Here is a 13,409-nt window from a genome sequence, read left to right on the forward strand (position 1 = left end):
ACCTGGTTGGGACATGTATAAAATTCACCTTGGTAATGGCCTCCCAGATCTAAGACCCCTTGACATAAGCAACTCCATTTTATTTCATAGGTTCAAAGTTAATGAGTCAGTAATTTGGTATATCCAGAAAAAAGAAAAGGAAATTTACCCATCTTTACATGAGGCAGCTCAAGAAAGTGCTAAAGGAACAGTTCTAGTGTGTGATGATGCTATGGAAAAGTGACTATGTCTGTGTATTTATAAGATGATAACAAATTAGTGAAAGCATAGTGGGCAGCATTCTTGTGAGGCTGAAAGACAAAAATATTTACAGTCACATTACCCAGGGTTAGAAAAATGTTAAACTCTTCTTGACAAAGGCTGACTGATTGGCTTACACATTTCAAAAGGCCATATGTGTGGAAAACATTGAACTTGTAGATGAGGCAGGTCTGTAGGTCAGAAGGTTATGGAAGAATTGTTAAAGTATTCACTAAGTCTTGTACAGGAGAAGAATAATGGAAAGAGAAGATTTACAATGTTGATGAGACTGGCTTGTTTTAAAAGGACATTGGCAAAGATGATATACAACAGAAATGGCATTTCAGATGGTGAAAATGTCATCAGAGACTTACAGGAACCTAATCCTATATTTTTCCTAAGAGCATAGGTCATCATTTGGTAATTCAGTGTTTATGGTGACTTTATAAAACATAACTATTGGGAATAATTAGAATTAAATATATATATATATATATTTATTATATAATCTTACAAATCAATAAGAAAAAGATGGACAACAAAGACCATTACAGAAAAATGAGCAAAATATTTGAACAATTCCCTCAAAAGAGAGGAATTCCACAGTTCAAAGATCATTTGAAATGGTGCTCAACATTATTAGTAATTAGGAAAACATAAATTAAAACCACAGTACAGAAGCCTTGCAGACACCACCACTCTGAGCTTCCTATACTGCCCAGCCTAGTTCACACCCACCGTGTTTTTGGACATCACCATCCACAGAGAGCCCTTAGGCTGCATCCCCTTTAAACTGTTTGCAGACCAAGTTACAAAAAGAGCAGAAAACTTTCATACTCTGAGCGCTGGGGAGAAACGTTATGGTTATAAAGTTTCCTGCTTTCACAGAATAATTCCAGGATTTATGTGCCAGGGTAGTGGCTTCACATGCCACAATGGCACTGGTGGCAAGAAATTTGATGATGAGTATTTCATCCTGAAGCATATGGGTCCTGGCATCTTGTCCATGGCAAATGCTGGTCCCAACACAAAATAGTTCCCAGTTTTTCATCTACACTGCCAAGACTGAGTGGTTGGATGGCAAACATGGAGTCGTTGGCAAGGTGAAAGACAGCATGAATATTGTAGAAGCCATGGAGTGCTTTGGTTCCAGGAATGGCAAGATCAGCAAGATCACCACCACTGACTGTGGACAAATCTAATAAATTTGACTTGCATTCTACTTAACCACCAGACCATTCCTTTTGTAGCTCAGGAGAGCACCCCTTCACCCACATCTGCTTGAAATGTGCTATAATCGTTGTGGTCTCACTGCAGTTCTTTGGGTTCCATATTTTCCTTATCTCCCTCCACGTTTAGCTGGATTGTGATATTAAATTTATGATTATGGAATAAAAACTAAACAACAGAAACAACAACAAAAACCCACAGTATGAGATCATTATCCACATTCCAGACTGCTAAATTTTTCAGTACAGTTCAGTCGCTCCGTCGTATCTGACTCTTTGTGACCCCATGGACTTTAGCGCCATTCCTTTTGTAAAATGGTAAATTTTTACAACCTGATAATGTCCCATGGTGAAAAAGATATAATTCTAATACTCTATGGGTAGAAGTGCACAATTAACATAAGCACTTTGGAAAACAAGACTCATTTAATAAAACTGAAAACATATATACTCTGTAGTCCAGCAATTCCATTCTTGAGTAAATACCATACAAAAGCACATGTATATACACACCAAAGGCACTGAAAAGAATTCCCATAATAGCACTGTTCTTAATAGCCCGAACTGGAAACAATCCATAGGTACATTATTGGTGAAGCTAGGAATAATCTGGGGTATTTCTTCTCATAATGAGGATAAGAACTTTAAATATGGGGAGGTGTACCCATATTTTCTGAAATGATTATCATCCCCATGTTTTCTTAATGAGGATAGAAAATGTGAGTGCCCAGAGCAAGCTCCAGAGAAAGGTAATGTGCTCTAGTCTAGAAGTAACAGATCTTTTTTCCATATTTTCTCTATTTTTAAAAGCATAACAGTTTTCATTTCGTTAGCTTAAGATTCCATTTTAAATATTTTAAGTGTATTAGCATATTAAAATGCACAGAAAGTTAAAGAAGCATTTCCCTGTTCTTGCTATGTGAATAGACATGTCATTTAACTGATTTAAATTTTATTGTCTTCACCTATTAAACGGTGATGAGTCAAGTCCATTAGCTAGAAATGTATTAGCAAATAATGGAACACTTGAATAACAGGGTTCAAATAGGAGTTACCCTCTCTCTCACAAAAAGAAAAATCCAAAAATCAGCAGTTGCAGGCATTGTTTCAGGTGCTCAAAATGAATTAAAGGACTTAGCCTCTTTCTTTGTGTTTCACTATCATTACTGTCAGTTCAGTTCAGTTCAGTCACTCAGTCGTGTCCGACTCTTTGCGACTCCATGAATCGCAGCACGCCAGGCCTCCCTGTCTATCACCATCTCCCAGAGTTCACTCAGACTCATGTCCATCGAGTCCGTGATGCCATTCAGCCGTCTCATTCTGGGTCGTCCCCTTCTCCTCCTGTCCCCAGTCCCTCCCAGCATCAGAGTCATTCCAATGAGTCAACTCTTCACATGAGGTGGCCAAAGTACTGGAGCTTCAGCTTTAGCATCAGTCCTTCCAAAGAAATCCCAGGGTTGATCTCTTTCAGAATGGACTGGTTGGGTCTCCTTGCAGTCCAAGGGACACTCAAAAGTCTTCTTCAACACCACAGTTCAAAAGCATCAATTCTTTGGTGCTCAGCCTTCTTCACAGTCCAACTCTCACATCCATACATGACCTCAGGAAAAAACATAGCCTTGACTAGACGGACCTTAGTCGGCAAAGTCATGTCTCTGCTTTTGAATATAATATCTAGGGTGGTCATAACTTTTCTTCCAAGGAGTAAGCGTCTTTTAATTTCATGGCTGCAGATACCATCTGCAGTGATTTTGGAGCCCCCCAAAATAAAGTCTTATACTGTTTCTACTGTTTCCCCATCTATTTCCCATGAAGTGATGGGACTGGATGCCATCATCTTTGTTTTCTGAATATTGAGCTTTAAGCCAACTTTTTCACTCTCCTCTTTCACTTTCATCAAGAGGCTTTTTGGCTCCTCTTCACTTTCTGCCATAAGGGTGGTGTCATCTGCATATCTGAGGTTATTGATATTTCTCCCAGCAATCTTGATTCCAGCTTGTGTTTCTTCCAGTCCAGCGTTTCTCATGATGTGCTCTGCATATAAGTTAAATAAGCAGGGTGACAATATACAGCCTTGACGTACTCCTTTTCCTATTTGGAACCAGTCTGTTGTTCCATGTCCAGTTCTAACTGTTGCTTCCTGACCTGCATACAGATTTGTCAAGAGGCAGGTTAGGTGGTCCGGTATTCCCATCTCTTTCAGAATTGTCCACAGTTTATTGTGATCCACACAGTCAAAGGCTTTGGCATAGTCAATGAAGCAGAAATAGATGTTTTTTTATGAAACTCTCTTGCTTTTTCCGTGATCCAGCAGATGTTGGCAATTTGATCTCTGGTCCCTCTGCCTTTTCTAAAACCAGTTTGAACATCAGGGAGTTCACGGTTCACATATTGCTAAAGTCTGGCTTGGAGAATTTTGAGCATTACTTTACTAGCATGTGAGATGAGTGCAATTGTACAGTAGTTTGAACATTTTTGGCATTGCCCTTCTTTGAGATTGGAATGAAAACTGACCTTTTCCAGTCCTGTGGCCACTGCTGAGTTTTCCAAATTTGCTGGCATATTGAGTGCAGCACTTTCACAGCATCTTCTTTCAAGATTTGAAACAGCTCAACTGGAATTCCATCACCTCCACTAGCTTTGTTCATAGTGATGCTTTCTAAGGCCCACTTGACTTCACATTCCAGGATGTCTGGCTCTAGATTAGTGATCACATCATCATGATTATCTGGGTTGTGAAGATCTTTTTTGTACAGTTCTTCCATGTATTCTTGCCACCTCTTCTTAATATCTCCTGCTTCTGTTAGGTCCAGACCATTTCTGTCCTTTATCGAGCCCATTTTTGCATGAAACGTTCCCTTGTTATCTCTAATTTTCTTGAAGAGATCTCTAGTCTTTCCCATTCTGTTGTTTTCCTCTATTTCTTTGTATTGATCGCTGAAGACGGCTTTCTTATCTCTTCTTGCTATTCTTTGGAACTCTGCATTCAGACGCTTATATCTTTCCTTTTCTCCTTTGCTTTTTGCCTCTCTTCTTTTCACAGCTATTTGTAAGGGCCTCCCCAGACAGTCATTTTGCTTTTTTGCATTTTTTCATGGGGATGTTCTTGATCCCTGTCTCCTGTACAATGTCACGAACCTCCGTCCATAGTTCATCAGGCATTCTATCTATCAGATCTAGACCCTTAAATCTATTTCTGACTTCCACTGTATAATCATAAGGGATTTGATTTAGGTCATACCTGAATGATCTAGACCTACAAGATCTTTTAGAACTAACAACCAAAAAAGATGTCCTTTTCATTATAGGGGACTGGAATGCAAAAGTAAGAAGTCAAGAAACACCTGGAATAACAGGCAAATTTTGCCCTGGCATGCGGAATGAAGCTGGGCAAGGACTATTAGAGCTTTGCCAAGAAAATGCACTGGTCATAGCAAACACCCACTTCCAACAACACAAGGGAAGACTCTACACATGGACATCACCAGATGGTCAACACCGAATTCAGATTGATTATATTCTTTGCAGCCAAAGACTGAGAAGCTCTATACAGTCAACAACAACAAGACGGAGAGCTGACTATGGCTCAGATCATGAACTCCTTATTGCCAAATTCAGACTTAAATTGAAGAAAGTAGGGAAAACCGCTAGACCATTCAGCTATGATCACTACTGTAGGGTAGTAAAACTTGCATCCCTCAAATGTCTCTTGGCCTGTGCTTTATTTTTAGCTGAAAACAATCAAGTCCTGAAAGACTCAAGAAGAACCTTACCCTTAACTGCCTAGGTGTGTAGACAGGGACAGATCTAGTTATGTCCGTTTGTTAAAATCCCTCTTTGTGTTTCACTGGCTCTGCTCGCCACACAACAGGCCAATGAACCTGAGAGATGAGGTGTTGAGGCAAGCAAGGGACTTTAATTGGGGAGCCAGCTGACGGAGAAGATGGCAGGCTAGCATGTCAAATTAACGATCTTGTCTTGGCCTGTATGTCAGATTCTTTTACATATCAGAGATGGGTGGAGGTGAGGAAACAATAGAAAAAGACCATTTAATTCCTGCAAATATCTCCTAGAATGACAAACCGCAGATAAGGGGATGTGTTAATTTCACTTCCTTTTAGTCATTTCATGGGTGGTGTGAAATGGAATATCTCCTGTCAAGTCAACAAAAATGTCATCTCTCTCTGTGGTTCCAGCCTCTGAAATGTGAATTTCTGGGCTGCGCAGGTAAGCAGCAGAAGAGATGCACCAGGAATTGTGCCATTTCCCATGCAAAGGATTTAAGAATGTCACAGTCTTTCACAGGTGGGCGGGGTCAGGTTGTAAATTCAAAATTAACCCTTCCTGGTTACATGCCTGGCCCAGCAAACATTTATTTATCAAACACTTCTTTTCCATCTCCATGTCAATTACCTTTCTCCCCTCTGAAGTGCCAAATCACTAACTATATCAACATCCTCTTTAGTCTTTAGCTGAAGATGGTATTTAGGTGACGGAAAAGCCCATGGATGGAGGAACCTGGCAGGCTACAGTCCATGGGGTCACAAAGAGTCAGACATAACTAAGAGACTTCATTTTCACTTTTCAGCCATTTGGTGAGTTACTCAGTGTTCCTGGGTCTCCCATGTATGCCTTCATGCCTGCTAAGTCGCTTCAGTCATGTCTGATTCTTTGTGACCCCATGGACTGTGGCTTACCAGGCTCCTCTGTCCATGGGATTCTCCAGGCAAGGATATTGGAGTGGGCTGCCATGCCCTCCTCTAGGGAATCTTCCTGACCCAGGAATTGAAATCCCTTCTCTTCTGTCTCCTGCATGGGCAGGCAGGTTCTTTACCACTAGCGCCACCTGGGAAGCACCCTCCTATATATACATGTTACTAAAATTTGTTTACTTTTCTCCTGTTAATCTTAGACCAGCCAGAAGAACCCAGAAGGGTAGAGGAAAATTTCCTCCTCCCCATCACAATGTACACACAGGCATCACATGTGTGTGATATGAGCAGGGAAGGTAAAGGAAGGAGGCTACACTCATGACATCAGTCCTTCTTTCATTAGTAATCAAAATTATATCTCAGAATACTACTGAAATTTTTCTTTCTTTCATCTTTTTGTCATGAACTATGCCACAAAGTCAGAGCTTCCCTACCTTGTAGCTCAGTGGTAAAGAATCTGCCTATAATGCAGGAGATGCAGGTTGGATCCCTGGGTCAGGAAGATCCCCTGGAGAAGGGGATGGCTACCCACTCCAGTATTCGTGCCTGGGAAATCCCACGGACTGAAGAGACTGATGGGCTACTGTCCATGGGGTCACAAAAAAGTCAGATATGACCTAGCAACTGAGCAAGCACACACACACACACCACAGAGTCAGCCTTGGTTGCAGGGAAGACTGGAAAACCAAGAATTCATTTGCCAACCTTTGGCAGAAGAATATAAAAGAGAAAGGGTTAAGGAATGAACATTGCATTAGCCAATACAATGTCAGGTACACTCACCATAGTATCCCAAAGGGTGGTTATGAGGACCACCCTGTCAGATTTGAAAATCTTTAGAATTTACAAAGTGCCAAACAAATGTAAGGAATTATTTTGCTCATCTTTTGGAACTAAGTATCATTAGGTATGTTAGCAAACCCAAATTATGATTCAATGATTAGTTACTGAGAAAAAGGCCTTTTATACAAATATCATACTAGATGATTTAAATCTATTTTTTACATATTTTGAACATCAGCTACCGACTGCTAGCTTAGGATTTTGCTCAGGATAGAATATCTCAACTTAATGAACCAATATGAAAAATTCCTTTCTTTTCTAGGAGATGAATCTGGAAAGCTTGTCATATTATTTACCTCTGACTAAAGTTTCTACTGTGGATAGATGGAAGGCAAAGAGAAAAAAATCCCTATAGAAATAGGCAAGGGAAAACTGATATTGATTTTCACAAAATAAATTCAGAGTAACTCTCACAGGCTTTGGGTGTATCTAGGTCACTGGGAAGAAAAAAGAAAAAAAGACTAACATTTTGCTGACAGGAGCAATACAGTTATTTCTTATACATGGTTATTAAATGGATTCAGAAAATTTTATTATTATACCAAGATAATTTCAACCAAGTAGAACTGCATACATATGTGAACAAAAGGCAAGAATATAATTTTGACGACACTACACATTAAGATTGGTTCTGAATAAGGAACTCGTGGTTAAATAACCTTTAAAATCTCAAATAAAATCACTTAAAAATTCAAGTCATTTCAAAGTGGCAGCTACTCCACACATGATATGTGGCCTGAAGAACATAGTCAGTGATTATTTCTCTCTCATACAACTCCAAAATCATTCAAAGTACCACAGGGCCCTTCAAGGAGTTTTCAGAATTACTAGCCTTAAGTATTGACCTAAGTAGTCGATTTAGCAATGTCAACATATGAATCCAGCGGACTAGAAAGAAAGTTATCTTCATTAGCCAGTGGGTGCATGTGCATGTTCAGTCGCATCTGACTCTTCACAACCCCATGGACTGTAGCCCTCTAGGCTTTTCTGTCCATGGGATTCTCCAGGCAAGAATACTGGAGTAGGTTGCCATGCCTTCCTCCAGGGGATCTACCCGAAACTGGGATAGAACCCAACTCTCCTGTGTCTCCTGCACTGGCAAGCATATTGAAAGTGAAAGTTGCTTAGTCATGTCCAACTCTTGATGACCTTATGGACTATACAATCCATGGAATTCTCCGGGCCAGAATATTGGAGTGGGTAGCCTATCCCTTCTCCAGGGGATCTTCCCAACCCAAGGATTGAACCCAGGTCTCCCACATTGCAGGCAGATTCTTTACCAGCTGAGTCACAAGGGAAGCCACTGCCAGGCAGATTAGCAAGGATAAATAACAAAGTTAACAATAACATTTTTAACTACGTAATCAGTCAACAAAGATATATTAAGCACCTAATATGTGGCAAGCTCTACATTAAGCACTAGAAACACAGTGGTGAACAAAAAGACATGATAAATGCCATGTCCTTTTATGCTACATACAGTGGAGGGGAAAAGACAGATTTTAAACATAATTAAATGATTTTGTTCTTAAGTGCTTAATACAATTCCTAGCTTATAGTATCCATTCAGCAAATGTCTACTACTACTATTGGTGCTTCACAGGTGGTGTTTGTGGTAAAACAAAACAAAACACCGGTCTGCCACTACAGGAGACATAAGAGACTCAAGGTCAATCCCTGGGTTGGGAAGATCCCCCTGGAGGAGGGCATGGAAACCTACTCCAGTATTCTTGCCTGGAGAATCCCATGGACAGTGGACTCTAGTAGTCTATAGTCTATGGGGTTTCAGAGAGTTGGACAGGACTGAAGTGACTTAACACTACTATTGATAATGCAAAAACAAACAAATAGGTGTAAAGTGTTCCAAAAACATAAACCAGGAGGACTAAAACTATTCTGGAGAGTCCAGAAAATGCTTCCTGGAAGATGTGATATTTAATCAAGTTCTGAAAGGTGAGTAGGTATTAAAAAAGAAGGCACACAACTTACTCATTTCTACAATGAATACTATATGCAAATGGGCCTATTCACTGATCCCTACAAATGTCTTACAATTATAGGTTGATACCTTTGCTCAAGTCAATATTCCCTGTTAAATGCTTTCCCTCCACTTTTCACCACTTCTGATCTTTCTTTTTCAAAGCCTAAATCTGTGAAATTACTCTGCAAAATTCTTCCTTTTTCCAAAAGTGATATTTGTTCCTAATCATTAGTTATGTAGGAGCTAAGATATTTGGAATATACCAATAGATGTGATGCAGTATTAAATAAATCTTAAATATATACAATTGGACTCTAAAAAGAAAGGCAGAAAGAACAGAAAAAAAATCTGGAGAAACACTGGTGAGGAAATTTCCAAAATTAGTTACAACAAGCCAGAGATGCAAGAAGCTCAGAGAATAAACACACACAAAATCCTCAAACAAGCATATCATACTCAAAAACAAGGATGACTTCATATTTCAGCTCCAACATGTAAAGAGCTTGGAAACTATCACTCCCATACATATAAGAAAAAAAAATAAATAAATAAAACTGAACAAACCAGTGGCTTTCCTTGGAACCACTAGAGAATAAAAGTTGCAGGGCGAACCACTATCACAAAATCCGGAGAGAAAAGTAAATACAGAGAACAGCTGAGACCAGTTTAGTCAAATTAGATGACAGTAGAGTCAGCAAGTGGTAAGAACACTTAAACCATAACTTTGAAAAATTACTGGAAGCGGTATAAACTAGTGTGAGAGAGAGGAACTCTTAGGGGCTGCAGTCTAAAGGGAGCCCTCCACACCTTTGAGTTTTGCCTGCAGGTCTCCTACCAAATTCTCATGTTAAAAAGCCAAGACAAATTCTCTCACAACTCTGGCAGAGAAAAATCAGTGGCATCCACCCCAGAGGCCGCCATTATGCCTTTCTGAGAAGGTGAGGGGGAACCACAGAGACATAGAGAATGATCACGTTTCTGGAAAAAATTCAGCCTCAGATGCCAGGCTTACCTCTGTGGGTTTCTGTTGGTTCACAAACTGGTCCCCGTACAGGGAGGGCAAGGAGAGAGGGAAAGAAGAGCTGGACGTTCCAGATGGGTGGGTCCACGCTATGTCACTTCAGTACTGTCTGACTCTTTGTGATCCCATGGACTGTAGCCTGCCAGTCTCCTCTGTCCATAGGATTCTCCAGGCAAGAATACTGGAGTGGGTTGCCATGCCCTCCTCCAGGGGATGTTCCTGATCCAGGGATCAGAATGTCGGGGTCAAGTTTACTAAGTGAGGGAACTTACCTACAAGGCTTGTCTCCGCTATATGTTTCCCTGCTTGCCTGAATCTTAAAAAAGTTTATATAGAAGCCTTAACAGGGTTCAGTCATATATTCTGTCAGATGATCTCAGCAACACCTTCCTCTCTCAAGGCCGCTTTGTTGGAACACCTCCCACTGTGGAAACTTTGGACAGAATGTCCCTCTAAGCGGGGGTAGGGGAAGAGAGAGGCACTTCTAGCACCCTGGTCCATCCCATGTCTTCTCCAGGAGTTGCTCCATCAGTTTCCTTCTTCCAGATTTTGTTACTATATTGTCTCTCTGCCTTGTTAGATAATGCTTTGTTTGTTTTGTTCCCTTTCAGTTTTGTTTGGCAATAGCAGTGGGGCTTATTGGAGAAGTTTGGCAGAAATTTACTAGTCTGTTTTTATTCCAGAAGAAAGTCCATACACAGTGTTTTAGAAGGATTACACTCACTTCATTTTCACAGCAAACCTATACTCTAGAAACGTACTAATTTCCCATTAAATATTTTATAATGAACAAAGTATTTTAATGCTTTTGTTGTAAAACAAACCAACAAATAAAAAAGTTCTTTTGGCTGTATGGATAGGTATAATGTGTGAAAAGTGAAAGTAAAGTCACTCAGTCGTGTCCGACTTTTCGTGACCTCATAGACTGCAGCCTACCAGGCTCCTCTGTCCATGGCATTTTCCAGGCAAGAGTACTAGAGTGGGTTGCCATTGCCTTCTCCAGTATAAAAGAATATACATATATATATATATATATATATATATATATATATATATGTATATATATACACATATATATATACTTTTATAGGTATAATGTGTATATGTAAGTAAACATGAGTTTTGTTGTTTTTTTTTTTTTAGGATTGAGTAGGTTGTGGGTTGGTATACTATAAGGATGATTACCACAAGACAAGAATACTGGGGTGCAAATTGCAATCAGAAGAGGTAATAAGGAATGTCAGTTTCTCTGAACCTAGATTTCTTCTGTGTCACTAGCAATAATAACTAGATATTTTGCAAGTAAATAAGAGAAAAAGACATGTTTGATAAATACCTTAGGAATATTACTTTTTTCTAGCATCACTGAGATTTAATTATAACTAAAAATTATATATATTTAAGGTGTGACAAATCCTGAAAGATGATGCTGTGAAAGTGCTGCACTCAATATGCCAGCAAATTTGGAAAATTCAGCAGTGGCCACAGGAGTGGGAAAGGTCAGTTTCATTCCAATTCCAAAGAAAGACAATGCCAAAGAATGCTCAAACTATCACACAATTACACTCATCTCACATGCTAGTAAAGTAATGCTCAAAATTCTTCAAGCCAGTCCTCAGCAATACGTGAACCATGAACTCCCTGATGTTCAAGCTGGTTTTAGAAAAGGCAGAGGAACCAGAGGCCAAATTGCCAACATCCGCTGGATCATGGAAAGAGCAAGAGAGTTCCAGAAGAACATCTATTTCTGCTTTATTGACTATGCCAAAGCCTTTGACTGTGTGGATCACAATAAACTGTGGAAAATTCTGAAAGAGATGGGAATACCAGACCATCTGACCTGCCTCTTGAGAAATCTGTATGCAGGTCAGGAAGCAACAGTTAGAACTGGACATGGAACAACAGACTGGTTCCAAATAGGAAAAGGAGTACATCAAGGCTGTATACTGTCACCCTGCTCATTTAACTTCTATGCAGAGTACGTCATGAGAAATGCTGGACTGGAAGAAACACAAGCTGGAATCAAGATTGCCGGGAGACATATCAATAACCTCAGATAAGCAGATGACACTACCCTTATGGCAGAAAGTGAAGAGGAGCTAAAAAGCTTCTTGATGAAAGTGAAAGAGGAGAGGGGAAAAGTTGGCTTAAAGCTCAACATTCAGAAAGAGAAAATTATGGCATCCGGTCCCATCACTTCATGGGAAATAGATGGGGAGACAGTAGAAACAGTGTCAGGCTTTATTTTTGTGGGCTCCAAAATCACTGCAGATGGTGGCTGCAGCCATGAAATTAAAAGACGCTTACTCCTTGGAAGAAAAGTTGTGACCAACCTAGATAGTATATTCAAAAGCAGAGACATTATTTTGCCAACTAAGGTCCATCTAGCCAAGGCTATGGTTTTTCCTGTGGTCATGTATGGATGTGAGAGTTGGACTGTGAAGAAGGCTGAGCACCAAAGAATTGATGCTTTTGAACTGTGGTGTTGTAGAAGAGTCTTGAGAGTCCCGTGGACTGCAAGGAGATCCAACCAGTCCATTCTGAAGATCAACCCTGGGATTTCTTTGGAAGGAATGATGCTAAAACTGAAGCTCCAGTACTTTGGTCACCTCATGTGAAGAGTTGACTCATTGGAAAAGACTCTGATACTGGCAGGGATTGGGAGCAGGAGGAGAATGGGACGACTGAGGATGAGATGGTTGGATGACATCACGGACTCGATGGACATGAGTCTGAGTGAACTCCAGGAGATGGTGATGGACAGGGAGGCCTGGCGTGCTGTGATTCATGGGGTCGCAAAACGTTGGACACGACTGAGCAACTTAACTGAACTGAACTGAAGGTGTGCAAAGTGATGCTATACGTATATACTATGAAATGATTATCATAATCAAGTTAATTAACATGTTGCTTCACATAATTATCATTTTTTTCTGTGAGAACAATTAAGATTTACTCTCTTAGCAAATTTCAATTTACAATATAGTATTAAATAGTCACCATGCTGTGCACTAGATCTTCAGAATTTATTCATCCTGCACAACTGAAATATTGTGTATTGGTAATTCCCTGGTGGTGATCCGGTGCTTAAGAATCTGGGCTTCCACTGCAGGGGTAAGGAGTGTCAGGAACTGAGATCCTGCATGCCACTTGGCTGGCCAAATGAAAAACACAGAAAGATATTCAACGTCATTAGCCAGGGGGGAAATGCAAATTAAGACTGCACTAAGATATTACATACTATTAGAATAGCTCAACTAAAAAACAGTGATGATACCAAATGTTGGCAAGGATCCAGAGAAACTGGATCTCTCATATGTTGCTGAGGGGAATGCAAAATGGTACTCCTGCTCTGGAAAATAGTTTGGTAGATAATTTTAAAA

At 40.0% G+C, this 13,409-nt stretch overlaps 1 pseudogene; it reads left to right on the plus strand.

Annotated features, from left to right (window-relative positions):
* The first annotated feature begins 1,144 nt into the window (after positions 1 to 1,144).
* On the plus strand, positions 1,145 to 1,442 carry LOC138929999 (peptidyl-prolyl cis-trans isomerase A pseudogene; annotated as a pseudogene).
* Positions 1,443 to 13,409: the final 11,967 nt, after the last annotated feature.

Source organism: Ovis canadensis, chromosome X, assembly GCF_042477335.2.
Source record: "Ovis canadensis isolate MfBH-ARS-UI-01 breed Bighorn chromosome X, ARS-UI_OviCan_v2, whole genome shotgun sequence".
NCBI classification, from domain to species: Eukaryota; Metazoa; Chordata; class Mammalia; order Artiodactyla; family Bovidae; genus Ovis; species Ovis canadensis.